This window comes from Dermochelys coriacea, chromosome 1, assembly GCF_009764565.3.
Source record: "Dermochelys coriacea isolate rDerCor1 chromosome 1, rDerCor1.pri.v4, whole genome shotgun sequence".
Taxonomy (NCBI): Eukaryota; Metazoa; Chordata; order Testudines; family Dermochelyidae; genus Dermochelys; species Dermochelys coriacea.
The window spans coordinates 225,283,292-225,311,068 of NC_050068.2; the positions used below are offsets into that span (position 1 = coordinate 225,283,292).

At 50.5% G+C, this 27,777-nt stretch overlaps 1 protein-coding gene across 1 annotated transcript in view; it reads right to left on the bottom strand.

The window, feature by feature from the left end:
• The window catches only part of BCL2L14 (BCL2 like 14), a 70,833-nt gene extending 43,261 nt beyond the window's left edge, over positions 1–27,572 (bottom strand). The window contains exon 1 of the mRNA XM_043515098.1: positions 27,491–27,572. The gene's annotated coding sequence lies outside the window, so the exon portion shown is untranslated. The remainder of the gene's footprint in view (positions 1–27,490) is intronic.
• Positions 27,573–27,777: the final 205 nt, after the last annotated feature.

Consider the following 27,777-nt stretch of genomic DNA (forward strand, 5'->3'; position numbering starts at 1 on the left):
GGGCATGGGCATACGGAGCGAGGGGCTAAGCGGTCTGGAGATAGAACAGGGAAACCAAGGGGCTAGCTTCAGAGGCTGGGGTGGGGCAAACAAACAAAGGCTGCAGAAGGAAATGGGCGGGGCAGGCAAACAAACTGAAGCTAGTAAGGGGGGCTGGGACAAAAGAGGAGGCAAAGCAAGTGGCAAATGGGGCAGGTAGTAAAGGGCAAAGCTGGGGGGTAGGCAGTCCGGGGGGGGGGGGGGCACATGCGCCCACGTGCACTTGCACAAGTCTTTTTTAGCTTGCTGCTGCTTCTGGCCCAAAGGGTGGAAATAGGGCGTGGCAAGCCAAGCAAGCAGCTGAGTCCAGAGGCAGGAGCTGAGGCAGATGGTATACAGCCAGTGGGGGTAGTGGAGGGGGCAGCGGTGGTAGTAATAGTGGTGGGAGTTGGGGGGGGACACACAGATGGATCAGGGGGCAGCTCCACGCCACACCCCCAGTGTCCCTACAAACACAGTCAAGACCCCCACCACAAGAGCACAGTTTGAAAATTACTCAGTCTTAGGCCCCCTCCACGGTGGTCTGCAAAGTCTCTAGGTGCTCCCCCACTGGTAGATGGTCATCTTCTTCTCCTCGGGCTTCAGCAGCTCCAGGTAGCAGACTCCAAAGCAGCAGCAGCAGCTCCAGGAACTCCAGGTGGTGATCCAGGCAGGCAGAATGGACCCCTCTCAGGTGGTGGTGGTGTCCACAACAGCAGTGGCTGGGGTCCCTCACTCCTCCTCTCTGGGGAGTGGGCTAGCAGCCCCCCCCCCCCGGGACTGCAGTTGGAGCAGTAGCAGCACCTGAGTGTGGGGGGTCTAGCAACCAGATAGCAGAGAAGAGGCGGGTAGTGTCTGGCCCAGCCAGGGGAGCAGCTGGAGCAGCAGGGATAGCTTAGGGCCCAGTAGCAGCTTTCCACCTCCCTCCAAGCTAGAAGGCTATGGAAGAGCAGTCTTATTGGGATCCGGGAAGTGGGCGGGCGAAGCCCGTCCACTGCTAAAGGGTCCCCCCCAGCCTAAAAGGGGGATCCACAGGACCTAGATACCCAAAAAATTCCGGGGGACAACTAATAAAATAACAGGGACAGGAGTGCGGTCAAAGGGTCAAAAGAAGGGAACCGGACGGGGACACCGAGCAGAGAACCCCGGACAGAGCCCACTGCTCCTCAAAGGCGTCAAGGGAGTCAGAGGACGCCGCCCAGAGAAACTCTGCCCGGATACGTGAACGGACCGAGGATCGGAAATAGGCCCCACAGTCACAGGAGACTCCATCGGCCAACCTCCTCACTCTGGTTTTGTAGATGGCCATTTTAGCTAGGGCCAGGAGGAGGTTGACCAGGAGATCCCGGGACTTTGTGGGGCCACGGATAGGGAGTGCATAAATGAGAAGGTGAGGGGAGAAGTGCAACCAAAAACGTAATAAGATATTGGTGAGGAGCCGGAATAGGGGCTGCAGCCTGGCACACTCCAGGTAGACATGTGCCAGGGTATCCCTCACGCCGCAAAAGGGGCAGGTGTCTGGGATTGTGGTGAACCGCGCCAAGTACACACCCGTGCTCACGGCTCCGTGGAGGAGACGCCAACTGACATCCCCGGCGGGCTTTGGGACTAAGATGGAATATAGGCTGGCCCACCGGGGCTCTTCACCCTCCAAAGGTGGCAGGAGGTCCCGCCATTTTGTATCGGGGCGGGACACGAGGGTGCGGGCGTGAAGGGTGTGGAATACGAGCGTGTAGAGATGTTTTCTTGGCGCGGTTTGAAAACAGACCGGCTGCATCTCGTGCAGCCGGCTTCTAGTGAAGGGGTGAAGGGATCGGTTGGGTCCACGGTGGAGGGGTCCAATTAAAAGGTCCGGCGGGCCTGGGGTAGTGGGTGGGCGGGGCGTGCCCTCGTGCAGGACCCGGTCGAGATAAACCCGAGCAGCGGGCGGCAAAGCGGCCTTCACCTCCTGAAGTATGCCTCGGGGAGTACAAGGTCTGGAAAGCCCCATGCGCTGAGCGAAGGTTAGGGGATCCAGCCAGTCTCCCCGGTCATAGTCCAGGAGGTCTCCGACTCTTGTGACCTCTGCCAGGACCAACCTCTGGCGCACCGAGCGGGACTCCGCCACCTGCAAACGGAGCTGGGGGTTGTGTAGCAGGGGCTCCGCGAGGAGATCTGCCCCCTCGGTGGCCGCCACGGACCTGCTCGTTGTAAAGAGTTTCCAGGTCCGGAGGAGGTCCTGGTAGAAGACCGGCAGCCCGGAGAGGTCTCGCGGAAGACCTCTCGGATGGAGATAAAGGAGCTGCCGGTCGTATCGGAGCCCTCGGAAGCGGCGCAGGAAGGCGTGCGCCAGTATGCTCCATGCCGGACTACCTGCACCATAAAGGAGCCTCTGCAGGGTCTGGAGGCGGAAGACATGGACCTGAGTAAGCAGGCATTTGAGGCCCTGCCCTCCCTCCTCCACAGGTAGATGGAGAACCCCTGCAGGGACCCAGTGCAGTCCTGACCAAAAGAACTCCAGAATCGATGTCCGCAGGTTGGTCAGGAAAGCCGGGGCCGGGACCAGGGTGTTGAGCCGGTACCAAAGCATGGACAGGATTAGTTGATTAAGCACTAACGCTCTCCCTCGAAGGGAGAGGCACCGGAGTAGTCCTGTCCATTTCCGGAGCCGCTCTATCACCCCGCCCTCTAAATTCTGCCAGTTCTCCGGCGGAGAGGGATGCGTGGCAGAAAGGTAAACGCCCAGATAGAGCAGCGGACCCGTGCTCCACCGGATGGCTTGAAGCGCGGGTGGGCGGGGGCTCGCCTGCCGCCAGTCCCCTACCACCAAGCCAGAGCTCTTGACCCAGTTGACCCGCGCAGAGGAGGCTGCTGAATAGATGGCCTGGCAAGCCTCCACTCGCACCAAGTCGCCCGGGTCCTGGACCATGAGGAGCACGTCATCAGCGTATGCCGACAGGACCAGCCGCAGCTCCGGCTCCCTCAGCACCAACCCTGTCAACCTCCTTCGGAGGAGACAGAGGAAGGGTTCGATCGCCAGAGCGTAGAGCTGGCCTGAGAGGGGGCACCCCTGCCGTACTCCTCGCCCGAAGTTGACCGGTTCGGTCAGGGTCCAGTTGAGTCTTACCAGACACTCTGCGGAAGCGTACAGCACCCGGAGAAAGTTCACAAATCTGGGTCCGAAGCCAAACACCTGCAGAGTGCTCAGGAGATACCCGTGATCCATCCTGTCGAACGCCTTCTCTTGATCTAAGGACAGGAGGGCGAACGACAGACCATCCCTACACCCAAGTTCCAATAGGTCCTGGACCAGATATAGGTTGTCGAAGATACTGCGGCCCGGGACGGTGTAGGTCTGGTCTGGGTGGACCACGTCCGCCAGCACGGACCCTAGCCTCAGGGAGATGGCTTTTGCCACGATTTTGTAGTCCGTGCTGAGGAGCGAGACGGGACGCCAATTTCGTAAATCGCGGAGGTCCCCCTTCTTCGGCAATAAGGCGAGCACGGCTCGCCTGCACGAAAGAGGGAGGACCCCGCTCTGCAAAGACTCGGCCCAGACGGTGACTAGGTCTGGGCCCAGGACGTCCCAGAACACGCGGTAGAACTCCACGGTCAGCCCGTCCATGCCCGGAGATTTATTGGTGGGCATGCGACGGAGGGCTTCCGAGAACTCGGCCAGAGTGAGAGGCAGCTCTAGCCGGTCTCGGTCGCCCACGCTGACCGTCGGGAGCTCCTCCCACAGCACTCTGCAAGCGTTAGGATCGGTCGGCTCCGGGGAGAAAAGGCTTGCGTAGAAGGCTCTCGCCCTCTCGCACATCTCCACCGGATCCGTGAGGGGGGTGCCATCCTCAGTCAGTAGGCAGATGATATGTTTCTTAGCCCCCCTCTTTTTTTCCAGGGCATAGAAGAAGCGGGAGCCGCAATCCATCTCCCGAAGGAGACGGATGCGGGATCGAACAAAGGCACCCCGGGCCCGATGGTCCTCGAGGCTCCGGAGCTCCTCCCGCTTCTCCCGGCACGCTCCGCAGAGGGGTGGATCCTCGGGGCTGGCGGCCAGACGCCTCTCCAGCTCTAAGACCTCCCGTTCCAACTGCTCTATCGCTGCATCCCTCCGTCGGCTGGTGCCCCGGGTGTAGTCACGGCAGAAGAGCCGGGCGCGCACCTTCCCTACGTCCCACCACCGCCGTGCCGAGGGAAAGGCACGCCGCTGCCCTCGCCAGGCCAGCCAGAACTCCCGGAAGGACGCCACGAAGCCCGCATCCTCCAGCAAGCTGTTGTTAAAATGCCAATAGGCCGGCCCCGGCCTCTCCGCGCAGAGGGAGGCTGTCACGGTGGCTATGTGATGGTCAGAAAATGGGGCCGGCCGGATGCTGGAGGAGTGGGCTCGTGTAAGATGAAAGCGTGATAAATAAATGCGGTCCAACCGGGAGTGGCGCGACCGATGGGCCTCCACCCGGACAAAGGTGAACGTGGAAGCGTCATCCGGGTGGTGGTCGCGCCAGACGTCCACCAGGGAGTGGTGTTCGACTATCTCCTGGAGGACAGCCACGGCGGCCTGGCTCTTCTCGGTTCCCGAGCGGTCCCGTTCCTCAAGGGTGATGTTAAAGTCCCCTCCCAGGACCAGGCACTCCTGAGGATCCAAGGTGCCGAGGAAGGCGGATGCCTGCTGATAGAATTGCAGCCGCTCCGGGCTCGCTGCTGGGGCATAGATGTTGACGAGGTTGACTACGAGCCCCTCCATTTGGACCCGGAGGTGCAGCAGGCGACCCGGCACAGCCTCGGCGACCCCCAGCACCTCGGGCCGTAGGTCGGGGGAGAACAGGGTCGCCACTCCACCCGTATGAACTGTGAGGTGGCTAAAGTAGACCCTGTCCCCCCAATCCAGCCGCCAGCTGTCTTCGGCGGTCGGATCCGTATGGGTCTCCTGCAGGAAAACCACAGAGTACCTTCCCTCTCGAAGGAAGGAGAGCACCTGGGACCTACGGAGACCCATCTTACAGCCACGGGTGTTCAATGTTGCGATGGTAAAGGGTGCCATGAGGAGGGCTGGGGGGGATCCTCGCCGGCAGGGATGCTCGTGGCTCCCGGCGGGCCGCGTAGCAGTCCGTGACCCACCCCGTAGGTGAGTAAGGAGTCACGGAAGTGGCGGACCCGCTGGTAGGCCGCGGCGCCCTGTCTCCCGGTCCTTTTCCCCTCCCCCATGAGGGCCCTTGCGGCCCGGAGGATTTGATTAAAGTCCCCCCATCGCTGGAGGGCAAGCTGGACTTTGTTGCGGGAGCCACGGACGTCTTCTAGGAACTCCCGCAACTCCTCTCGCAGCGCATGGGGGGCTGGCGTTATGGTCTGGTTGCTTCCCGATGGGGCCCTTGGTACAGCCCCCTGGCCCAGCGGGACGGGCAGACAGGGTGCGGACCCCCGACGGGGCTCTTGATGGGTTGACCTGAATGCTGGGGCGATAGGGGGCGGCGGAGGGAGGATAGCAGCCCCTGGTGGGTCGGGACGGGCAAACACAAAGGCCATTCCCTGGGGGTCATTTGTTGGAAAGGGGAAGGAGACTGTCCCAGGGGTGGCAATAATATCTCGGGAGGTGGGCGGGAGAAGGGCAGGGGCAGGGGTAGAGGTAAGAGTCTGGGTCGGGAGAGGGCTCTCACCGATGCCGGGCGCAAGCTCTCTGGTGGATTTGGCAGCCACGGCATCAGGAGGTGGACTTTCTTCTGTAGGGTCCTCTCCCGGAAAGGAGGTCGAATGCTCCTCACCAGCGAGGGATGCCCCTGGTGGCTCAGGTTCCAGCCGCGTGGCACTGGCCGTCGCCTCAACTGGCTCGGTGGCTCTCAGCAGGGTGCCTTCTGCAGCCGGGTTGATGGAGGAGTCCAGGGGCTCCTCGGAGGTGGGAGCAGAAGCGACTGTTACGGGGAGGGAGTATGGGGAAAAGGGGGCTGGAAAGAAGTCGCCCAGATCGAGGCCCGCTGGCATAGGATCGTCCTCCCCTTGGGTGACCGGGGTCAGACCCAGGGCCTCGATCTCCTCATATAGAGCGGAAATTGTTTTCCGCTACCCCGGGATTCTCCCCACCGGTACCTGACGCGATGGTTACTTCGGGGCACACTGGGGTTTCAAATGGTGCCTCGGGGGTCTTGGAGGGGAGGGACTCCCGTGGAGGGGAGATACCGTCTTCCAGTGCTGCCACGTCTTCCCCAGCCGGCTCTGGTGGGTGGAACACACCCGTGGGTAGAGCGGAAGGCTCGGCATCGGTGCCCCCCTTCCTGGTCTTCCGAGGGGCCTCCGCATCAGATGGGAGGAGCGGAGCTCGAGCCTTCCGCTTGCCCCGCTTCCCCTGGACTAGGGCCCAGCCCTCCATGGCATCATCCGGGGGCTGGCTAGCAGGGGTTGTGTCAGGGGGGAGAGGCGATGGCTCAGGGACTCGAGGGGGTAACGGTGGGGCAGCACAAGGGAGGGAAGATTCCCCTTGGGGAGGGCCCTCTCCCATGCTTGGCGCTGTCCCTGCCGCACCCTCCTCCACAGGCCCTGCCAAATTGCAAGCAGCGGGGGCGGGGTTCTCCCGCTCGTCTGGGCATAGTGGGAGAGGTGCCCCTTGGGCCTGAGCGGGAGCAATGGTGGACTGGGAAGGAGGAGGGGTGGTTTCAGGTGCCGGGCAGCCAGGGGCGTCGGCGATGACGGGGCCGGTGCCCTGCCGGGGCTCGGGGGTCCTGGATGGCCCTTCTTCCCGGGCCAGGGGGCAGTCCCTCCGGACGTGCCCCATCGCCCGGCAGAGGTAGCACCGGGCCTCCCCCGTGGAATAATGAACCCTGTAAGGGGTCCCCTGGTAGGAGACTAGGAAGGACCCCTCCAGCGCCTCTCCGTCGCGCGCCGCCGGCAGCAGTTGAAGCTGCACTTGCCGGCGGAAGGAGAGGACGTGACGGAGGGCGGGGTCTTTGCAGCCCAACGGGAGAGGGCTAATGACAGAGATGGGCTTTCCCAAGGTAGAAAGGGCGGGTAACAGGGCGGCATTGGGGAGAAAGGGAGGGACGGAGGTCAGAACCAGGCGGACGCCCAGGTCCTCTAGTGGCTCTAAGGGGACGAACACGCCCCCCACCGCCAGGCCCTTCTCCACCGCCTCCTGGGCGGCGGCCTCCGATGCTAGGAAGAAGACAACCTTGCCATACATTTTGGAGGCCGCCACAATGGCCGTGGGCCCCACCACCCTCGCCAACGCCCGCACATAGGTTTCCACGTGGGGTGAGGCGGGCACCAGGAAGCAACGGACGCCGTGCTTCCTGGTCATGGTGGGAAAGGGGCCCCGGCCGCTATAGATGGTAGCGGAGGCGGTGGGCTGGAGAAATGACGTAGCGGCAGGCGGGGGGGCTGCCGCCACCTGGGCGTATGCTCTAGGGGCCGGGGGAGGGACACCTGCAGAGCTGGTGGAGGGAACAGCGGGGAGGGGCGCCCCAGCTGGAGATGGGGCCGGGGCATTGGGGGCAGCCCCTGCCATGGAGGGCCTGGTCTTTTTAGCGGGGCCCTTCCCCTTCTTCTTCCCCTGGCCCTTCCCGCCGGCTGGGAGGACTCCCCCCAAATCTGAGGGGGTGATAGACGTGGCAGCAGTGGAGGTCACCCCGGTGCCCGTCGCTGCTGGTGCCCCAGCGGGGGCGATGGCAGATGGTTTGGCAGCGGACGTAGAAGCTTGGGGGGGGTGACAGAGGGGCAGGCGGGGGAGGGGGAGCTCGGGCTACTGGAGAGGTCTCACCCGTCTCATCCCCCGCCATCATGAGCAAGGAGGAAAGGGAGGACACCAAAAGGAGGAGGGGAGAGGGGAAGCAGGTCGGCCACTCCTCCCCGCTAGGCTGCAGGCAGGGGAGGAGGGCGCCAAAAGGGGTGGGCTGGACGGGGGGCAATCAGGGGTTAGGGGTCAGTCACCGACACAAAGTGGAAATTCCGGCTCCTCTTGGTGCACTATGGGGGGCAGGATTCAACAACATTGAAGGTGCAGTGAAGAGGGTTGCAACTGAAATGGGGAGTTGCACAAGTGCATGGGAGGGGGCATGGGCACATGGAGCGAGGGGCTAAGCGGTCTGGGGGTAGAACAGGGAAACCAAGGGGCTAGCTTCAGAGGCTCGGGCGGGGCAAACAAACAAAGGCTGCAGAAGGAAATGGGCGGGGCAGGTAAACAAACTGAAGCTAGTAAGGGGGGCTGGAGTAAAAGAGGAGGCAAAGCAAGTGGCAAATGGGGCAGGTAGTAAAAGGCAAAGCTGGGGGTTAGGCAGTCCGGGGGGGGCACATGTGCCCATGTGCACTTGCACAAGTCTTTTTTTTATCTTGCTGCTGCTTCTGGCCCAAATGGTGGAAATAGGGCGTGGCAAGCCAAGCAAGCAGCTGAGTCCAGAGGCAGGAGCTGAGGCAGATGGTATACAGCCAGTGGGGGTGGTGGAGGGGGCAGCGGTGGTGGTAACAGTGGTGGGGGTTGGGGGGGACACACAGATGGATCAGGGGGCAGCTCCACGCCACACCCCCCGTGTCCCTACAAACACAGTCAAAACCCCCACCACAAGAGCACAGTTTGAAATTACTCAGTCTTAGGTCCCCTCCACGGTGGTCTGCAAAGTCTCTAGGTGCTGCCCCACTGGCAGATGATCCTCTTCTTCTCCTCCTCGGGCTTCAGCAGCTCCAGGCAGCGGCCTCTGCAGCAGTAGCAGCTCCAGGAACTCCAGGTGGTGGTCCAGGCAGGCAGAGAGGACCCCTCTCAGGTGGTGGTGGTGGTGGTGGTGGTGTCCACAACAGCAGTGGCTGGGGTCCCTCACTCCTCCTCTCTGGGGAGTGGGCTAGCAGCCCCCCCCCCCCCGGGACTGCAGTTGGAGCAGTAGCAGCACCTGAGTGTGGGGGGTCTAGCAACCAGATAGCAGAGAAGAGGCGGGTAGTGTCTGGCCCAGCCAGGGGAGCAGCTGGAGCAGCAGGGATAGCTTAGGGCCCAGTAGCAGCTTTCCACCTCCCTCCAAGCTAGAAGGCTATGGAAGAGCAGTGGGGGGAGGGAGAGATTTGCTCCAGGCTAAACAAATCCCTGGTACCAGGATAAGTGAAATGGCAGCTGCTCCAGGTCAATTAAGACACCTGGGGTCAATTAAGAACTTTCCAGAAGGCAGGGAGAAGGCTAGGTTGATTGGGACACCTGAAGCCAGTCAGGGATTGGCTGAAACTAGTTAAAAGCCTCCCAGTTAATCAGCTGGGTGTGGATGTCAGGAGTTGTGGGAGGAAGTTGTGCTGTTGGAGAGGCTGAGTAATACACACCGTATCAGGCACAAGGAAGGAGGCCCTGAGGTAAGGATGAAGGGCAGCTTGAGGAAATGGGGGCTGCTGTTGGGAAGTAGCCCAGGGAATTTTATGTGTCATGTTTTTAAAAGGTCAGCTACCATAGCTGATACTATTAGGGTCCCTGGGCTGGAGCCTGGAGTAGAGGGTGGGCCTGGGCTGCCCCTCCTTTCCCCCCTGATTAATCACTGAGCCTGGGAGACAACAGACTGTGCAAGGGAGGATAACTTCTCCTCACCTCCCTCACTGGCTTATGATGAAAATGGCTCAGTAGGCTGTGACCCTTGTCTCTAGGGAGAGAAGGGTTATGTGGAGGGTCACAGTGAGCCTCTGAGGCTAGTGAAATCTGCCAGGAAATGCAGGACCCATGGAGACAAGGACAGAGCTTTGTCACAGGGCCTTATAAAAGCCAGGAGCAGTGCTAGCTATTCTGGAGTGCCATCTACTGACACTGTACATAGATAAACATAACAGAGAGCACAATCATCAAGCCTTGCTCACTGAGAGCTGGTTGGGAAAACTATTTGAATGCAAAGTGTAATTGCCACATAATGATAGTTTTCAATGGGAAAATTTCCTATTTTCCATCAGGAAAACCAAAATGGAATACTTTGTTTTTGTTCAACTGACCTGAAGTGTGTTGTTTCAAATCCTCTCAACATTAAATTGCATTACCCTATTATATGTTTTCAGTGTTGGTGTAGCCAGTCTTGGTCCTGAGATATGAGAGAGACAAGGTCTTCTTCAGCTCAAAAGCTTGTCGCTTTCAACTAAAGAAGCTGGTCCAATAAAAGCTATTACCTCACCCATCTTGATTTCCTATTATAGCACATTGCCTCATGGGAGTTGTAGTTCTGCCCCCCATTCTTTCTTCATGGGAGATGTAGTCAGAACAGAGACTGGCCTGTAGGGGAGAATAGGGACAGCAGGCTCCTGAACTACAACTCCCATGAGGCAATGTGTCCCAATGGGGAAATGCGGTTGAAGGAAACATTTCTGTTTCAGGAATGTTGAAATGTTTCATTTTGATCCAATTTTTTTTTTCCATGACAAATTTCAGTATTTCAACTTTTCTTCCTGGTTGGGGATAAAAACAAATGTTGAAATATCAGAATTCCCCATGGGACAGAGAGTCTGATTTTTGCCCAGCTCTGCTCCCAGTCCTGTACACTATATACTAAAACATGCAGTGCCTCATTACTTTATACACTATTCTTTTATTTAATAATAATAATAATAATAATAATATAATTAATAATAAAAAATAATAATTTACATTTGTATTACCTAGCCAAGAGCTGTGTATAGGTAAGTGCATAGTCTCACCAGAGACTCCATTCTTTGGCAAAACTCTGGTAAACGACAACCTTTTGTTAGCTCGGTGACTTGGGGGAAAATTTTCACAAATGCCCAAGTAAGTTGGGAGCCCAAGTCCCATTTTCAAAAAGGACCTAAACTCTTAAGTCACTTTCGAAAATGGAACTTGGCTCATAAGTCAATTAGGTGCTTTTAAAAGTGTTATTCCTAGTGTTTCCCTCAAAATTACTTATGTGGTGTTTCAACAGGCGTAAGGCAGTGCAGAATTCAGACCTTATCTCTATTCACAGAGGTGGTCAAAGCTATTTGAGTTTCCCCCCAATGAATTTCAAAACTGTTTACAAAGGTAAATTCCATTATTTTTTAAAACATGCATCCAGTGCTTTCTGACAAGGCCTGAATTTTTCCAGTCAAATTCAAGCGACCCTGGGCTTCTTGGTATCATTAAAATGGCAGCCAAGCGAGAGACACACAATAGCCCCCTTTGCTGGATGCAGATATTGAAACATTGGAAGGCATTTTGGAAAGCTGCCATGAAAATGCCTTTTTATAGAGAGTATATTTTCTTATTTAGTAAATATCTATCTAATTAAGGTCTAATTAGTCACTGCTATTTTCCTTTTAAAAACAACTAAGCACTATTGTTAAATGCATGAAAACAATTTATTTCCTGGGACCTGCAGTGTCCTGAATCTGATGTTGAGGCAATCTGTCGGCAGCCCTTGGGCTACAGCTAACTTGAATATCAATATGTATTCCAGTAACATTTACATGTACTTGGCACCACCCACACATAGTCCCTGCCTGGAAGAACTTGCAATCTCAAAAGAAGAGTGATTGATTGATTGAGGCAAGGGGGGAGAGAGATAAAACATACAACTTTCTGGTTTAAAAATATATGCTCTCTCCCCTTCAATCACATCACTCAGCCATTCATTATCACCAGCTCTCATTTTAAATCTACCTCCTTTTCTCTTTAGCTAACCATTGACTTGTTTTTGTACTTTTCCCTTTCTCTAGCCTAGCAGAAAAAAACAGCAAGGTTGTTAATGGCTCACGTTGTTAATGGCTCACATTGGACCACAGCTGCATATATCCCGAAAGCATTCCATTGCATTTCTTCATCTGTGAATGAGATGGAACGCCTGGCTGTGCACTTCCAAGCTCAGTTCCAGGTGCTGGGTTCCTACTCTATCAATTTTTGTGCCAACAGGACAGATAAGCAATGACTTGCTCATGAAAACATTTCTCCTAGTGCCTGATACGTTCTGCCTAGCAAACGGTTTGGAAATAAAGGATTTTTAAGTAATAAGATACACGTTGCCTGGGCCCCATGCAGAGTAACATAGCTGGAAATGCATTTGACAAAAAGGCCCACTGTAAACATCAGTTTCATTTAGATGCTGCTGACAATCCCTCTTGTGGTGTTATCCTGCCATTATTATTTATTTGTATTGCAATTGTGCCCAGACATCCCAACCAAGATCAAAGCCCTATGGTGCTACCCAAACACATAGTAACAGGCAGTTTCTGCCCCCAGAATTTTACAGTCTAAATAGACAAGACAGACAAAGAGCAGGAGGGGGGAACAGAGAGTGAGGTGAAGTACCTTATTCAAGGTCATACAGCAGGAGAAATATCTGTTCCTGGCATCCGTCCCAGAGCCCTACCCACGAGACATACTGCTCTCACTCTGGCACTCTCAGACTAAGCAGGGTTGAGCAATAGTTGAATGCAGAATGTCCAGGAAATATACCAGGGTGTTGCAGGAAGGTAACTCAGTAGGATGCTCTTTTTCCCTCTCAGTCAGCACTGAAACCGAGCCCTAGGCTGGCGCTAGGAAGCCCTGTCCTGCTGCAAGTCTGATGATCACCATCCCTTTTTCCACATAGCCAGTGAGCTGCTCTTCAAATAGTATTCGCAACTAGCTATTTTCTTCCCACCCCATTGGACCAGTTCTTCAGATGGTTGAACCAGAGTCAACAAAGCAACTCACAATTTTTTTTCCCTGCCAGAGAATTTGTGAAGAATTTTTCTCACTGTTTAACCAGCTCTAACTCTGCCCATTTGCAGTCATTGAAGCTCCCCATGGCACTTGTCATGAGGACAAGGTTGGTCAAATTCCAGCTCAGGTAATTATCTTCCCCTTACCTTAGCCTTTCCAGCTGTTTCAATGGGTATGCTACTCATCTTCACTTTGTCCTAAAACTGTTGTATGGAGTTTATTGGTGCTGTTAGCTGCTGAGTTTCCATGCAGAGATGGCTGCATTTGCAGGGGGTGAAATGATCTCCTGTCTGGTGGCAAGTAACCAGTGTTTTTAAAGGTCTTTGAGAACCTCGGATGAAAACTTAGAGAGAGTGACCCAGCAACCAGAGAATTCCACCCAGCAGCTCCCTGCAGACTGACTCAGGAGGCACCAGGGCTTTGACTCCTGGGCAGGCCTGGAGTCTGGAAGCCCTGGTATCCTTGGCCCCAGGGCAGTATGCATGGTGGGGATGCCTCAGAGCTGCAGACCCTGGGAGCCCCCAAGAGCTCCAGACTCCTTTGTCCATGGCAGTGAGCCTGAAAGCCCCAGCTCAAGTCAGGATTCTCAGAGCTTTCAGGCTCCCGATCCATAACAGGGAACCTGGAAACTCTGGAAGTCCTGGCATGTCAGACTGCCCCTGAGCCACACACACTAGAATCACTGGGTTCCCCAGTCCTCAGGCAATCTCCTGGTAGGTCTCTGCCCCTGAGCTGTGGGCCTTAGGAAAAAATGGGGTGCCCAGCAGTTCATCAGGAATCCAAGGTGGACTCTGTGGGATACCTGCCTTGGATTCGCTGACCATTCATCCAACCCTGATGATTTTGGGCCAAAAATATTTGGGGTCAACAAATAGGCATTTTCATTGGAAAACTTCTGACCAGTCCTAGTCTGAATGTCTTCAAGGTGAGTGGTATCTCATCTTGGCATCTCAGGCAGGTGGAGTTTTGCCTGTGGACAGGCCCTGGGAGACCCAACACAAACTTTCTTCACAATACCTGCAGGTATTTCATGGCCCTTTGAAAAGCCATGTGTTAGATACTATCAGGGCAGTCATTGTAAGGATTGCTGAGTTCACAGCAACCTTGGGGAGTAGGAATCTTGGCAGGGCTGGCCTTATGGGTGGGCAACCACCCGGGCACCATGGTGAAGAGGCAATGAGCGGGGCAGGCCTGGGTGTGAGGCTACGTAATGGAGCTCATAGAATGGGGGAAGGCAACGGGGGCCAGGAGTTATGGGAGGGATAGGTGAGGAGGCAGCAGGAGCCGGGGCAATGGGAGATGGGTGGGGGAGGTCAAGGGAGGCAACAGGGGCCAGGGTGATGCAGTGTGTGGGTGGGGATCCAGGGGAGGCAGCAGGGGCCAGGGGCACCAAAATACAAGTTCACCCAGGGTGTGCCACTTTCCCTAAGGCTGGCCCTGAATCTTGGCCATGAATTTTGTGATTTGCTGCCTCAGATCTCTGGGAGCCTTCACTGATACACTAATGAAAATTTTTGGACAAATTTGGGTGGGAGCTATAAGTGTCCAGCCCCTCAAACTCAGGTCACTTATTTAAATGCCTAATACTAGATAACAAGTTTGAAAAATGTGACCTAAAACTCAGAACTGAGTAATAATTAGGTCTGGTCTTAGGTTGGTTTAACTATGTTGGTCAAGGGTGTGAAAAATCCACATCCCCAAGCAACATAGTTAAGCCAACCTAAATCTCTGTAGAAGAATTCTGTTGACCTAGCTACCATCTCTTGGAGGTGGATTACCTATGCTGATGGGAAACCCGCTCCTGTCAGTGAAGGTAGTGTCTACACTGAAGCACTACAGCAGTGCAGCTGTGCTTAACACAGATAGACATTATTTATCCTTTCCATGCCCTTACCATCATGGATGGGAATAATAAAACTTGCCTATTTTATAGATAGAAAAAACCTCAAGGAGAGAGGTCACAGTCAGTGTGACAAGATCCCCAGGGTATGACCTAGAACTGGGGTACCACATGAGGATACCCTTTCTCACAGTCCAGATACACAGTTATAAGGAATGCTGCAATTCCTTATGCACACAACAGAACAAGGAATGTGGTTTCTGAAGCCAGAGACCTCCCTCATACTGTACTATGGGGAGCCTACTGCTTTTTCTGTGTCTTTTGTTGCCAGCTCAAATGAGTGGATAAATGAAATCACTAGAGGGCAATGGGTGAGAAGATGTGCAATTATCTTCCATATACAGGATTATCTACTCATCCTCTACCCCAGGTTCAGAAGCACACCCCTGAATATCAGTTTGCATATACTGTACAGAGCATCTTTCACCTGGGAGCACCCCAAAGCTCTCTATAAACCTAGCCAATTGGTACACAAACTATGGCTTGTAGTTCCTCTCCTGCACCTGGAGAAGAACTAATGCTGACTTATCATTTCTGTTGTGGAATGGCTTGGAGGCCAGCAGTCTGGATTCAGGCCAGCACATGAAACCAAAACCCCTTTTGTAGTACTGATGGATGATCTCCTCCTGTCAATGAATAGAGGACAGACATCCATTCTCATCCTGCTGGATCTCTCTACCGCATTTGACACTGTTGACCATGAAATTCTACCGTCTCACCTGAGAGAGGTGGCAGGAATCTAGAGTAATGCACTAAAATGGTTTGAATCCTTCCTGGAAGGATGCTTCCAACAAGTTGTGATGGGAAATTGCACTTACACCCCTTTCTGGTGGGGTTCCACAAGGACCAGAGAGAGAATTGATCCTTTTCAATATCTAGATGAAGCAACTAGGTGAATGGAACAGACAACGTGGACTCAAGTGCCAGCTATATGCAGATGATATACAGCTCTACCTATCCTTCATCACATTTGACTGCACCACTGCTACCAGGATGGTACAGTGCTTGGATGAGATCAGCTTTTAGATGAAGCTCAACCCAAGCAAGACAGAGGTGATGCTGATGGTCAGAGGAAAGTATTTTGCAGAGCTTGTGGCCAGGGTGCAGTTGCTGCTGGTTGAAGATACACACCACAATTGGTCAATTCAGTCTATAGTCTAGGAGTACTCTTCGATTTCTGGCTGATACTGAGCTCTCGCATAGCGGCATCTGTGAGTAATGCTTTTTACCAGCTCCAATTGGCTAAGAAACTCTTCCTCGATGACAAAGCCTTGGCATCAATTTTGCATGTCTGTCACCTCTTGGCTGGATTAAAACAATGTGATATACCTGTGTACGAAGTCTTGACACTTAAGAAATGCCAGCTAGTACAGAACACCCCAGTGCTTCTTCTCAGCAACATAAACTACGGGGAACCTAAGTTCCTTCTAAGTTGTGCAGCAACGCAGAAGGCTATTAAGTGCCGCACAGGTGCTCAGGGCTGCAGTGGTAAGAGATGCCTCTCCTCCAGCCCTGGACCTGCCGTGGATGGGGGAGAGACACCCCTCCTCCAGCCCCAGGCAGCCGCAGACTTGCCATGGCCAGGGGAGAGGCACCCCTCCCCTGACCCCAACCCAGACCTGGCCTGTGCCTGCCATGGCTGGGGGGAGAGGCACCACTGCACTGGCCCCAACCCAGCCCAGATCTGCCACAGCTGCGGGAGAGGCACCTATCCCGCATCCCCAGCCCCAGAGCTGCCGTGGTGGGGAGAGGCACCTCTCCCCCCAAGTCCAGGTGCTGCTGCGGGAGAGAGAGAGCTGGGGGGAGTCCTCTCTCCCCACTATAGCCCCAGGGGAGCCTGCACCCTCAGCCAGAATTCTCACCCCAACCTTCTGCGCCCCCTCCCACACTACGAACCCCTCAGCCACACCCCCCACCACACGAAGTTTGTTATGCGCACCAATATGGAGGTGATGTGCCACACATCACCTCCATATTGGTGCACATAACAAAATTAATTCTGCACACGTGTGGGGAAAAATTAGAGGGAACACTTCTGGGAACATAGCAAACCTGTGCTCAGCTCCCTATGCTGGCTTCCCATACAATATCCAGTCACATTCAAGGTCTCAGTCCTTATCTTCAAAGCACTCTGGGGCCTGGACCTAGGGTATCGAAAGATCATCTAAAGCTCTGGGACAAACACTGTGGTTGACAACTATGCTCTTCTGGCACAATGGAACTCTCAGCAATAAAGGTGAAGCTCATCTGTGCAGGAGACAGCACTTCCTTCAGGGACCAATATGAGACAGTGGAATGAAATTCCCCAGGAACTAAGGACCATTACAGACCTCACCACTTTCCACTCCAAGGACAAGATGTGTTTCTTCAACCTTGCCTTTTCTAGTATAAACGCACAGCAACAGGTATAGTTATAGAACAAACAAGACACTCCATTGCATATGCTTCTCCCTCTGGGGAGAGGATGAGAGAACAGCCAATATATGAAAGATATGAAGTCATGGATACAACAGTATAAAAATCATAGACTAGAATAGAAGCAAAAGTCAGGGATTTGTAAGTGGTCAGGGCCCCAACCCTGCAAACCCCCAGTAGACCACAGGAAGCAGTGTGTTTTCTTCTCCCTACCATAGCCATGGCATCAAGTCATGCTTCCAGCCCCTGCCTGTATACCATGTTGTCACTGAGTGTGTGAGGGGGGTGGGGTAGGGGAAGGCATCAAAGAACATGCACTTTAGGCCACTTTCCATTCTACTGAGATTCTTCCATCATTTTTGGGAGGGGAACGTACACCATTAACTGTGACTCCACCCCTTGTCTGCACACCTGCCTCCCCCTTTTCCCTGTCACTCACATCCCCACCAACCTAGGTTAATTGGGACCTAAGCAGAGGATCAATTGACAAGTAGGGCCACAGCTGAAGGGCTAATTAGAGAGAGAAGCAAACCCAGCAGCTGGGAGCAGATAAATAGAGAGGAGGCAAGCCCTGGAAAGGAAGGGGGTGTGGATTTGGAAGGAAAGCAGAGCTGGCTGCTGCTAATACTACCCCCCCCCCCCCCCCCCCCAAAGTAAGCTGACAGAGATTTGTCTGTATGTAAATAGTCCTCCAGGCAGTAGCCTGATAGAACACTACAATAAAGCACCATGGTGGTAAAGGTGGCCTGGAGTGAGTGAGGTCTGTATCTGAGGTAAGAGACTCACAGGACACCACCCCATGACACTTGCCTAGCTGCCTTTTCCCTTTCCACAGTCCCACTGTAGCTTTTTCCGTAATCTTACTCCCCTTCTTCACCGCACAGGAAGAGGGCAAGGAACACAGAAGTCTCTATAGAGCGTGATCACTTCTCCCTCTCCTGAAAGACAGCTGCTTCTGGGGTGGAAGGTAGCAGCTATTTAACAGCACACAGCAAAACAATGCAACAGGATGTAGAAACGAATCCCAGAGCCCCATTGAAAATGCAGGAAGAATGTACATAGACAAAAATACTTAAGTTGGAATTTTGCCAGAACACCACTATGCTTCTCAAAATTGCCAGAAGCACTTTAAGGCCCATAAAACACTTGGAACCTTTGATTCTACATCTCATCTGAAACACAGCTCCTCCAGCAGCAATTCCTTACAAACCTGCTGGTATCAGCCCAATATTCCTTCAGAGGGTACAATCACACCAGCCTCCCCTCCTAAGGTACAGGAACACGCCTTACACTTCTCCCACCCTGTTATTGTGACAGCCAAGCCTTGCAGAGTTGACAGGCTGGCCTGGCTGCACATTTCTAATTCTTTTAGGTTCTGGGTGATATTTTCAAAAACACCTAAGTTACTTAGGAGCCTAGCTCCCATTTTCAAATGGAATTTAGGCATTTCAGAGCCTAATTCTTATTGACAGCAATAGGATATGGGTTGCTAAGGCACTCAGGCACTTTTGAAAATGTCTTTTTGAAAATGTCTACCCTATGTCTAAAACATTACACAACTTTGCGTCAAAGGAAACAGACTTAACTATGCAAATTACTCAAGTGTGACTTAGATAAAAAAAATATAATGCTAAGTGGCTAAGCTGCGCTGAGGTAGGATAGAGATGGATGATACAGATGGGCAAATAATCTGTTATCTTTACATTAGAAAAATGATATTGCCACAAGTTTGATTCAGGGTCAATAATTGATCATGCTGGACAAAATTAGGATCCCAAGTGATAATTGACCATTTGCACAGGGAAACATAATTTTTTTTGGGGGGGGGGGGGGAGGGAACAAATCTGCAATGTGTGCCAGTCAGATCTGAGCTAGAATTGGTGTGAGGTGGGGTGGAGGGAGATTTCTGAGATCACCGGGGACTCAAGTTGTTATAGATCCAGAGCTCACAGGCAGTGCACAAAGCATCCCATCCCTTTTCTACTCTCTGATTATTTTTCCAAGGGGGTCTAGTTATAACTTCACTTTGTAACTTTGATTCCAAAAAGTTTCAGAGTAGCAGCCATGTTAGTCTGTATCCATAAAAAGAAAAGGAGTACTTGTGGCACCTTAGAGACTAACAAATTTATTAGAACATAAGCTTTCGTGAGCTACGGCTCACTTCATTGGATGCAGTGAGCTCTAGCTCACAAAAGCTTATGCTCTAATAAATTTGTTAGTCTCTAAGATGCGACAAGTACTCCTTTTCTGATTCCAAAAAGGCTTTCTTTTCAGCCAAACTTTGGAAAAGAGGCTGAAACTTCATTGTGGTACAATGGGAGCTTTAGCAAGGATTCCTTGAGGTGCTGCTTTGGAAAACTCTCTGCACCAGATGGCGCCACATTTGCACGAGCAATCTCATCAGCTTTCAGCAGACCTTGGGTTTGCCCTCTTTGGGGACCTATTCAGAAAAGGAATAGCTCTGCTCACTCATGCTGAAAAAATGCACCATTTAATTGTGTGGCAGACAGCCACTGGATTTTCTTCTGATTCACCAAGGAAGCTTGAAGCTGACTGATGCACCAGATGAGCCGAGTTCCAGGATGTGGCTGGGGCCTGGAGGGTCAGCAGATATACAATTTTCTTCTCAAGACCCACAGTCCTGGCAGTTAACATGCTTATGCCAGCAGCTGTGTTTCAAAGAGTTATTAGACAATTAAAGGCCATGCCCAGAAAATAATCTCTCTCTCTCCCACCTTTCTGCCACGCCAGCAATCTCTTTTCAACATAGATTCACAAGTTTCCCGAAAGCTACATTCCTCCTTCGCACCCCAAATTCTAGACATTACTCTCAAGCCATTCACCCCCACTCCCATACCATTGTTATTACTTGGCAATATGGCAGAAGAGGAGGGGAAGTAGGTAACTTTCATACTCATGTTAACTTGTGAGCTGCGGGCTGATACATAACAAAGGTGTGGTAGCTGCTGTCCTGTAAAATGTAATTAGCTAGAATGGGTAGAATTATCAATAATGCAGAAAAGGCAGAAGTTTTTAATAAATATTTTGTTCTGCATTTGGGAAAAAACAGATGATTTAGTCATATCATATGATAACACACTTTCCATTCAACTAGTATGTCAGGAGGCTGTTAAACTGCAGCTGCTAAAGTTAGTCATTTTAAAATCAGCATCCAAGAGTTTCTAAAGAGCTGTCTGAGAATATTATGAGACCATCAATGTTGATTTTTAATAAGTCTTGAAGCACTGGGGAAGTTCCAAAGGACTAGAAGAAAGGTAATATGCAATATTTTAAAAGGTAAATATAAGCAGGTAAATATAAGCCTGTCACTCTGACATCAATCCTGACTAGGAAAATGGAGAGGCTGACAAAGGACTTGATTAATAAACAATTAAAGGAAGGTAATATAATTAATGTCAATCAACACAAGTTTATGAAAAAACAGGTCCTGTCAAACTAACTTGATATCTTTTTTTATGATATTACAAGCTTGGTTGATAAAGTTACAGTATTGATGTAATATACATAGACTTCTATAAGGCATTTGGCTTGATACCACATGACATTTTTATTTAAAAAAACTAGAAAGGCAGACTTTAAATGGATTAAAACTGGCTAATGGATAGGTCTCAAATGTAATTGTAAACAGGGAAATCATACCTGAACGGGTGTGTTTCTAGTGGGGTTCTGCAGGGATCAGTGCTTGGCCCTACGCTACTTAACATTTTTATCAATAACTTGGAAGAAAACATAAAATCACCACTTTTGCAGATGACACAAAAATCAGGGGGTAGTGTTAAATAATGAAGACAGGTCACTTGATATAGACCCAATCTGGATCACTTGGTAAACCAGGTTGCAAGCAAACAATATATGTTTTAATATGACCAAATGGAAATATATACATCTAGGAACAAAGAATGTAGGCCATAATTACAGGATGTAGGACTATCCTGGGAAGCAGTGATTATGAAAAAGATTTGGGAGTCATGGTGGATAATCAGCTCCCAGTTTGACACTGTGGCCAAAAGGGCTAATGCTATCCTTGGCCTCATAAACGGGAATCTTGTATAGGAGTAGAATGGTTATTTTGCCTCTGAATTTGGCACTGGTGCAACAACTTCCGGAATACTGCATTCAGTTCTGGTTCTCCACAATTCAAGGAGGTTGATAAATGGGAGAGAGTTCAGAAAAGAGCCATAGGCATGATTAAAGGATTAGAAAACATGCCTTCAAGTGATAGACCCAAGGAGCTCAGTCTATTAACAAACAGAAGGTTAAGGGATGACTTGATTACAGTCTACGTGGAAAACAAATATGTAATAACAGGCTCTTCAGTCTAGCAGAGAACTGATCCAAAGGCTGGAAGCTGAAGCTAGACAAATGCAGACTGGAAATAAGGTGCACATTTTTAACAGAGAAAAGCCATGTTGCTATGGAGAAGTTTGCATAATACTTTTCCATAATCCTGTATGTAGCCATCGGAATGCCAGACCACTTGGACAGTCCATTAGCAGCAGCAATTTCTTCCTTTGCTTCCTACCCACCCTCCTTTCACTTGTCCTTAAGGAGACTTTTCACCCACTCAGGACCCACAATGTCTTGTTCACCTACAGGGACAGAGTGATTTGGGCTTATTTTTGCAAGCAGAAATCCAAAGCTCAGGAAAGTGGAGATGGGCATGGGCATCTCTTTGCCTTCTAAAGCAGGAAATCCTCATAAAATAGGCTCTTAATGTAAGGTGTTCTTTTACATAGGGCCTGAGCTAAGTCACATGAGGCCAGAGGATTCTGGGTCTAGAAGAAGGAGCTACGGTGGTTGTGGCTCTCTGAGGCCTCTGTCCAGGGGAGCAAACTTCTCTTCTGCTCCCTAGCCCAGCTGACAGCCTTTCATTTGGCAACAGGGCAGGGATGTGGAGATATCTGCTGCGGGGTGGGTGGCATTGTAGGTGGCAGCAACAGCTGAAGGCACGAAGACTGTCATCCAGCACCTCACCTGAATGACTGGTCAAGAGGACCAGCAAAGCTCTAGCTTGCAAAGGGCTCCACCCACAAAGCTCCTGATTGGAGGAGGTGTCCCGCCCCACCGGTTGGCTGGAAAGCTCTACCTAAACCAGAAAGAGGCACTGGAGCAGGAAGTTGTCCCAGCATCTAGAGGAATCCCTGGGTGGCTGCTGCTATGAACCTTGCCTACTTACTTGTCTGACTTCCGAGCTTCACGTTTGAGCCTGTACCTCTCCTCCTTCTTCCAGACCCTCTCCCCCCGATGGTTCCCACTTCCTGCTTTTTTGCCTTGCTCCTGTTCCCAGCTCTTATGCCCTACCCCTGACGCTGACTTTGGCTCTTGACTGTGTGTTTTGTTGTGCTATCGTTGATTTTTGTTTTAAAGCCTGACTCCCCAAACCTCGAGGTTAAATTCTACTCTCACAGGCATGCACACTAGCCCAAAGTCAGAGGGATCCCCAGGGCAGAGATTGGCCAGCCAACCCCTATGATTTCTGTACTTCAAAATTCTTAAAAATAGAAGACTTTGTTTCTCCACTCTGCTAGACCAGCATAATACTGGTGTACTAAAGCGGAAAAGAAGTCCAATGGGATTTGGGCACCTAACTCCTTAAGCTTTTCTGTAAAGCCTAACCAAAATTACAACACACATAATGTGCAGAGACAATCACTTTGTATGTCCCTGTTTTTCATAGAAGTTCCTGGGACATCATTTTGGGTCTCTTGAAATTCAGTGTTTCATTCAATCAGCCAAAGCATTTGGATTTTTTTTTTAAATAACCACAAAATGTTTGTTCAGGATTACTTGCTACACCAAAATTTGCTCTGTGTGTGTGTGTGTGTGTGTGTGTGTGTGTGTGTGTGTGTGTGTGTGTGCCAGGAACAAACAGTCCAGGGGAACAAGAGTTCAGCATGACAAACAGTGCATGGAGTGAAGAGAAAACTGAAATGATAGTAGTTGCTATCTAAGCTGCCCTTTTGCTCAGAGTGCATGTGAATGACACTTCTTCATTGCTCGCTCAGGAGATAAAGTTACTGGAAAAAAAATCATCCACTTTAGGAAATATGCATGTGTCAGTGCTGAGTTAGAAGCTAGCAGTAGTGACACCAGAACATGTGAAAAAAACAACTATACTTCTGTCTTTCATATGCTGATGTTTGAACCTAAAATAGTGTCACCATGAAATTGTCCCAGTTTTTTTTCTTTTGAAAATAGTCACCTTATTTGTGGCTTCTTTCTTGTACTGCACCGTTAGAAGGAGACACATTTCTCCTTCCTGCTGCTGATCTGTGACACACTTGCTACAGCTGGTAGACAGCAGTCACGTACTGTGCTATCTCACGGAGACGTTACTTCTGTTCTCTCTCCTTGGTTGTTCTGCTTACTTAAAATAAGCCACCGAGGTCAAAAGTAGATGTTTTGCCCTTTGTGTATAGAATCGTGGTGTAAGATCTTTCAAAAGCATAAAGAAAGAAGCGTTTCTGCAGACAGTGCTGAATCTATGTTGAGCTGCACACCGGTCTTCATTGTGTGGTGGCTGCATTTCACTAGACAGTTTAAAAAGCCAATTGTACTATAGAGCCATGTTAGCACTGCTTATAGATAAGTCAGCTTCTGTTTCCATTATAAGTCTCTAAATTCTGGGGTTCATAATCTGGTCATAAAATCTTCACTCCTGAGTGAAACTTGGGCATGAATGGGTCTCTCTGAGAATGCTAAATGCAGACTAAATGTATGACTCAAACAAAATAAAACACCACAGTAAGAAGACAAAAAAAAAAAAAAAAGCCAGCATGGCAAAACAGAGTCAAAGAGGCAGTTAGATTCCAAAAGACATCCTTTAAAAATTGGAAGCCAAATCCTACTGAGGAAAACAGAAAGAAGGATAAGCTCTGGCAAGTCAAGTGTAAAAACATAATTAGGCAGGACAGAAAAGAATTTGAAGAACAACTGGCAAAATACACAAGAAGTAATGGTAAAATATAAAATAAAAATTATGTACATGAGAAACAGGAAGCCTGCCAAACAATCGGTGGGGCCACCAGATGATCAAGATGCTAAAGGAGCACTCGAGGAAGACAGGGCTGTTGTGAAGAAGCTAAATGAATTCTTTGCATTGGTCTTCACTGAAAAGCATGCGAGGGAGATTCCCACACCTAAGCCATTTTTTTTAGGTGATAAATCTGAGGAACTGTCCCAGTCTGAGATGTCAATAGAGGAGGTTTTAGAACAAATTGATAAACAGTAATAAGTCACCAGGATCAGATGGTATTCACCCAAGGGTTCTGGTGAAGGAACTCAAATATGAAATTGCAGAACTACTAACTTTGGTATATAACCTAGCACTTAAATCAGCCTCTATACCAGAGGATAGCTAATGTAACTCAAATTTTAAAAAAACACTCCAGAGGTGATCCTGGCAATTACAGGCCAGCAAGCCTAACTTCAATACCAGGCAAATTGGTTGAAACTATAGTGAAGGGCAGAATTATCAGGCACATAGATGGACACGATATGTTGGGGAAGAATCAACACTGCTTTTTTTAAAGGGATATCATGCTTCACCAATCTATTAGAATTCTTTGAGGGGGTCAACAAGCATGTGGACAAGGGTGAGCCAGTTGCTACAGTGTATTTGGTCTTTCAAAAAGCCTTTGTCAAGGTACCACAACAAAGGCTCTTAAGCAAAGTAAGCAGTCATAGGATCAAAGGAAAGGTCCTTTCATCGATCCATAATTGGTTAAAAAATAGGAAGCAAGGGTAGGAATAAAGGATCAGTTTTCACAGTGGAGAGAGGGAAATAGCAGGATCCCTAAAGAGTTGTACTGGGACCTGTGATGTTCAACCTATTAATAAATGATTTGGAAAAAGGGGTAAATAGTGAGGTGGCCAAGTTTGCAGATAACTATCTTGAGTGATTTTGTAAATCCAAAACTGACTGTGAAGAGTTACAAAAGGATCTCAAAACTGGGTGACTGGAAAGCAAAATGGCAGGTGAAATTCAATGTTGATAAGTTCAAAGTAATGTACGCTGGAAAACAAACCCAGCTATACGTACAGAACGATGGGGTGAAACTTAGCTGTTACTGCTCAAGAAAGAGATCCTGGAGTCATTGTGGATAGTTCTCTGAAAACACCTGCTTAATGTGCATTGGCAGTCAAAAAAATGAACGGAATATTAGAAGCTATTAGGAAAGAGAGAGATAATAAGACAGAAAATATCATAATACCACTACTTGATTTGGTTTGAGGGGTATGAAACGGTTTTAATCTGAGTTTAGATTTAAAAGACTGGGACTGTTCATTTTAGAAAAGAGATGACTAAGGGGGGATATGATAGAGGTCTATAAAATCTTGAATGGTGTGGAGAAAGTGAATAAGGAAGTTTTATTTACTCCTTCACATAACACAAGAACCGGGGGTCACCCAATGAATAGGCAGCTGGTTTAAAACAAACATAAAGAAGTACTTCTTCACACTATGCACAGTCAACCTGTGGAACTCATTGCCAGGGGATGTTGTGCAGACCAAAAGTATAGCAGGGTTAAAAAAAATTAAGATTAGATTAAGTTCACGGAGGATAGGTTCATCAAGCGCTATTAGCCAAGATGCTCAGGGATGGAACCCCAGACTCTGGGTGTCCCATAGCCTCTCACTGCCAGAAGCTGTGAATGAATAACAGGGAATGGGTCACTCAACCATTGCTCCATTCTGTTCATTCCTTCTAAAGCATCTAGGACTGGCCATTGTCAGAAGATGGGATAGTGGTCTAGATGGACCATTGGTCTGACCACAAACATTCTTATGTTCTTAGAGTCACAGGCGCAGGCTTCCTCAGGGCCCCAGGGGTGCTCAACCCCCCACTCTCCCCCAGGTCCCACCCCCACCCAACCCCTTCCCCCACCTCCCCAGCCCTTCCTGCCCAGGTCCACCCCCTCCCCTGAGCGTGCCCTGTCTCCGCTCCTCCCCCTCCCCCCAGCACCTCCTGCATGCTGCAGAAGAGCTGATTTTAGCGGGCGGGAGGCACTGGGAGTGAGGGGGAGGAGTTGACTGGTGGGGCTGCTGGTGGATGGGAGGCTCTGGTGGGGAGAGAGGGAGAGGGAGCTGGCTGCTGAGCACCCACTTTTTTTTCCCCCCGTGGGTGTTCCAGCCCTGGAACACACATGGAGTTGGTGCCTATGTTCAGAGTGACAAAACAAACAAACAATCCTCCACTCCCACCCAACCCAACCCAACCCAACCCAACCCTCCCCTCCCCCCTAAACTTCTGCCTGCATCTCTAACACACTTGTTTTTAGAGGGATGATTTGGCACTTGTTTGTCTATAATAATGAATAATACCTTGCACCGAGGAAGCACTTTTTGCTTATAACATGAGATAAGATTAGTTTCTGAATGGTGAAAACAGAGAAGTAGACTCTACTTTAAAAAGGCACGTGCTACTTACTGGGCAAGTCGTTTGTGATCCTCAGTGTAACAATGCATCTGGCAGTTAAATCTACAGTATGAGATAGAAAAGAGATTTGCACAGGGAGATAGAAAGCCCTGATTGGGCATTGATAGGCGTACGTTATGAACAGAGGTGTTTGGGATACATGGATGTCAGCAGATGGAAGCCGGTGTTGCTGTTTGTAGGTATGGACAGGCTGGGGATGTGTATGCATATTTAGAAAAAATACAGATTTTATTAATATTTTTGTTTAAAATGGTGATGTAGGAAGTTAGGTTTTTAGTGCACTAAGGATCTGTCCTGTTTCAACATGTTGACCAGTTGTGTTTCTCTAGGGGGCATTCCTGCTGAAAAGTTCAAAGGGCAACAGCTGTAGTTTTTATTCAGGGTCCCTTTTACTCAAGTAAATCTTTATGCTTTTCTGTCTTTCTTCTGCACAATGCTGGGAAGTCTTGACTCCTAGGCACCAGATGGGTTAATGCTGTAATGTCATAATGTTTCTTAATGAAATGGCTGATGCTGGCCAGGTGCTAGCCAGCTAGGAGCTCAATGCCAGTGCCTCCCCTGCCAGCTCCTCACTTTTGGATGGCAATCATGCAGCCCCAAAGGCCAGACTGTGGAAGCTAATTTACCATCCAAGGCATCTGCTTCTTGGTAGATTCTGTGGGCATCTGCAGAAGTGGTTTTGAATAGCCTTTCCCTGTGTCACATGGTTAGACACTTGGGGGGCTAAGCAGGAGACCTGCATTGCTTTCCTTGGCTCAGACAGCTCACTGATATCTCCTGGAAAGTGGTAAAAAGCATTTTCTTTGTAGATGATTGGCTGCACATCCCTATCTATCCTCCTGGACGGTTACTGCTGGGGAATCTGCGTAGAAACAGGCTATTTCCCACACCCCATTCCCCAGACACAGGCTGAAGTTAGAACCCCCTATGGGGACACCAAGACTGAATGCTGTAGAAATGATTGTGGGTTACTGGCAGATGTTTATGGTTTCAGGTTGGTGCGGGAAATGAGCAACGTAACCTTCGAAGAAACAAAGCTGCTTGTGAGACTATGCTGTATTCACTGGTATAAGGGAAGGAAAACATAACAAAGACATACCCACTAGAAGACAGGGAAACACAGCAAGGAGCAGGTAGTTGCAAAATGGCCACTATAGGCATGGAGCTATTTGGCCTCACCAAATTTAAAGGGCCAGACTGAGAAAGGTATGCTGGGACTGTGTTCCTATTAAAGAGTGCAGCCCTGCAGCGCTCAGACTGAATAGAATAGGGACCAGATAGCAAGTGTGAAAAATGGGGACAGGGAATGGAGGGTAGAGACCAGGAAGCAGTACTGCCAATTCACATAACTGTTGGTGGGTTTTTTTCCCCTTAAAGCCCCAGCTC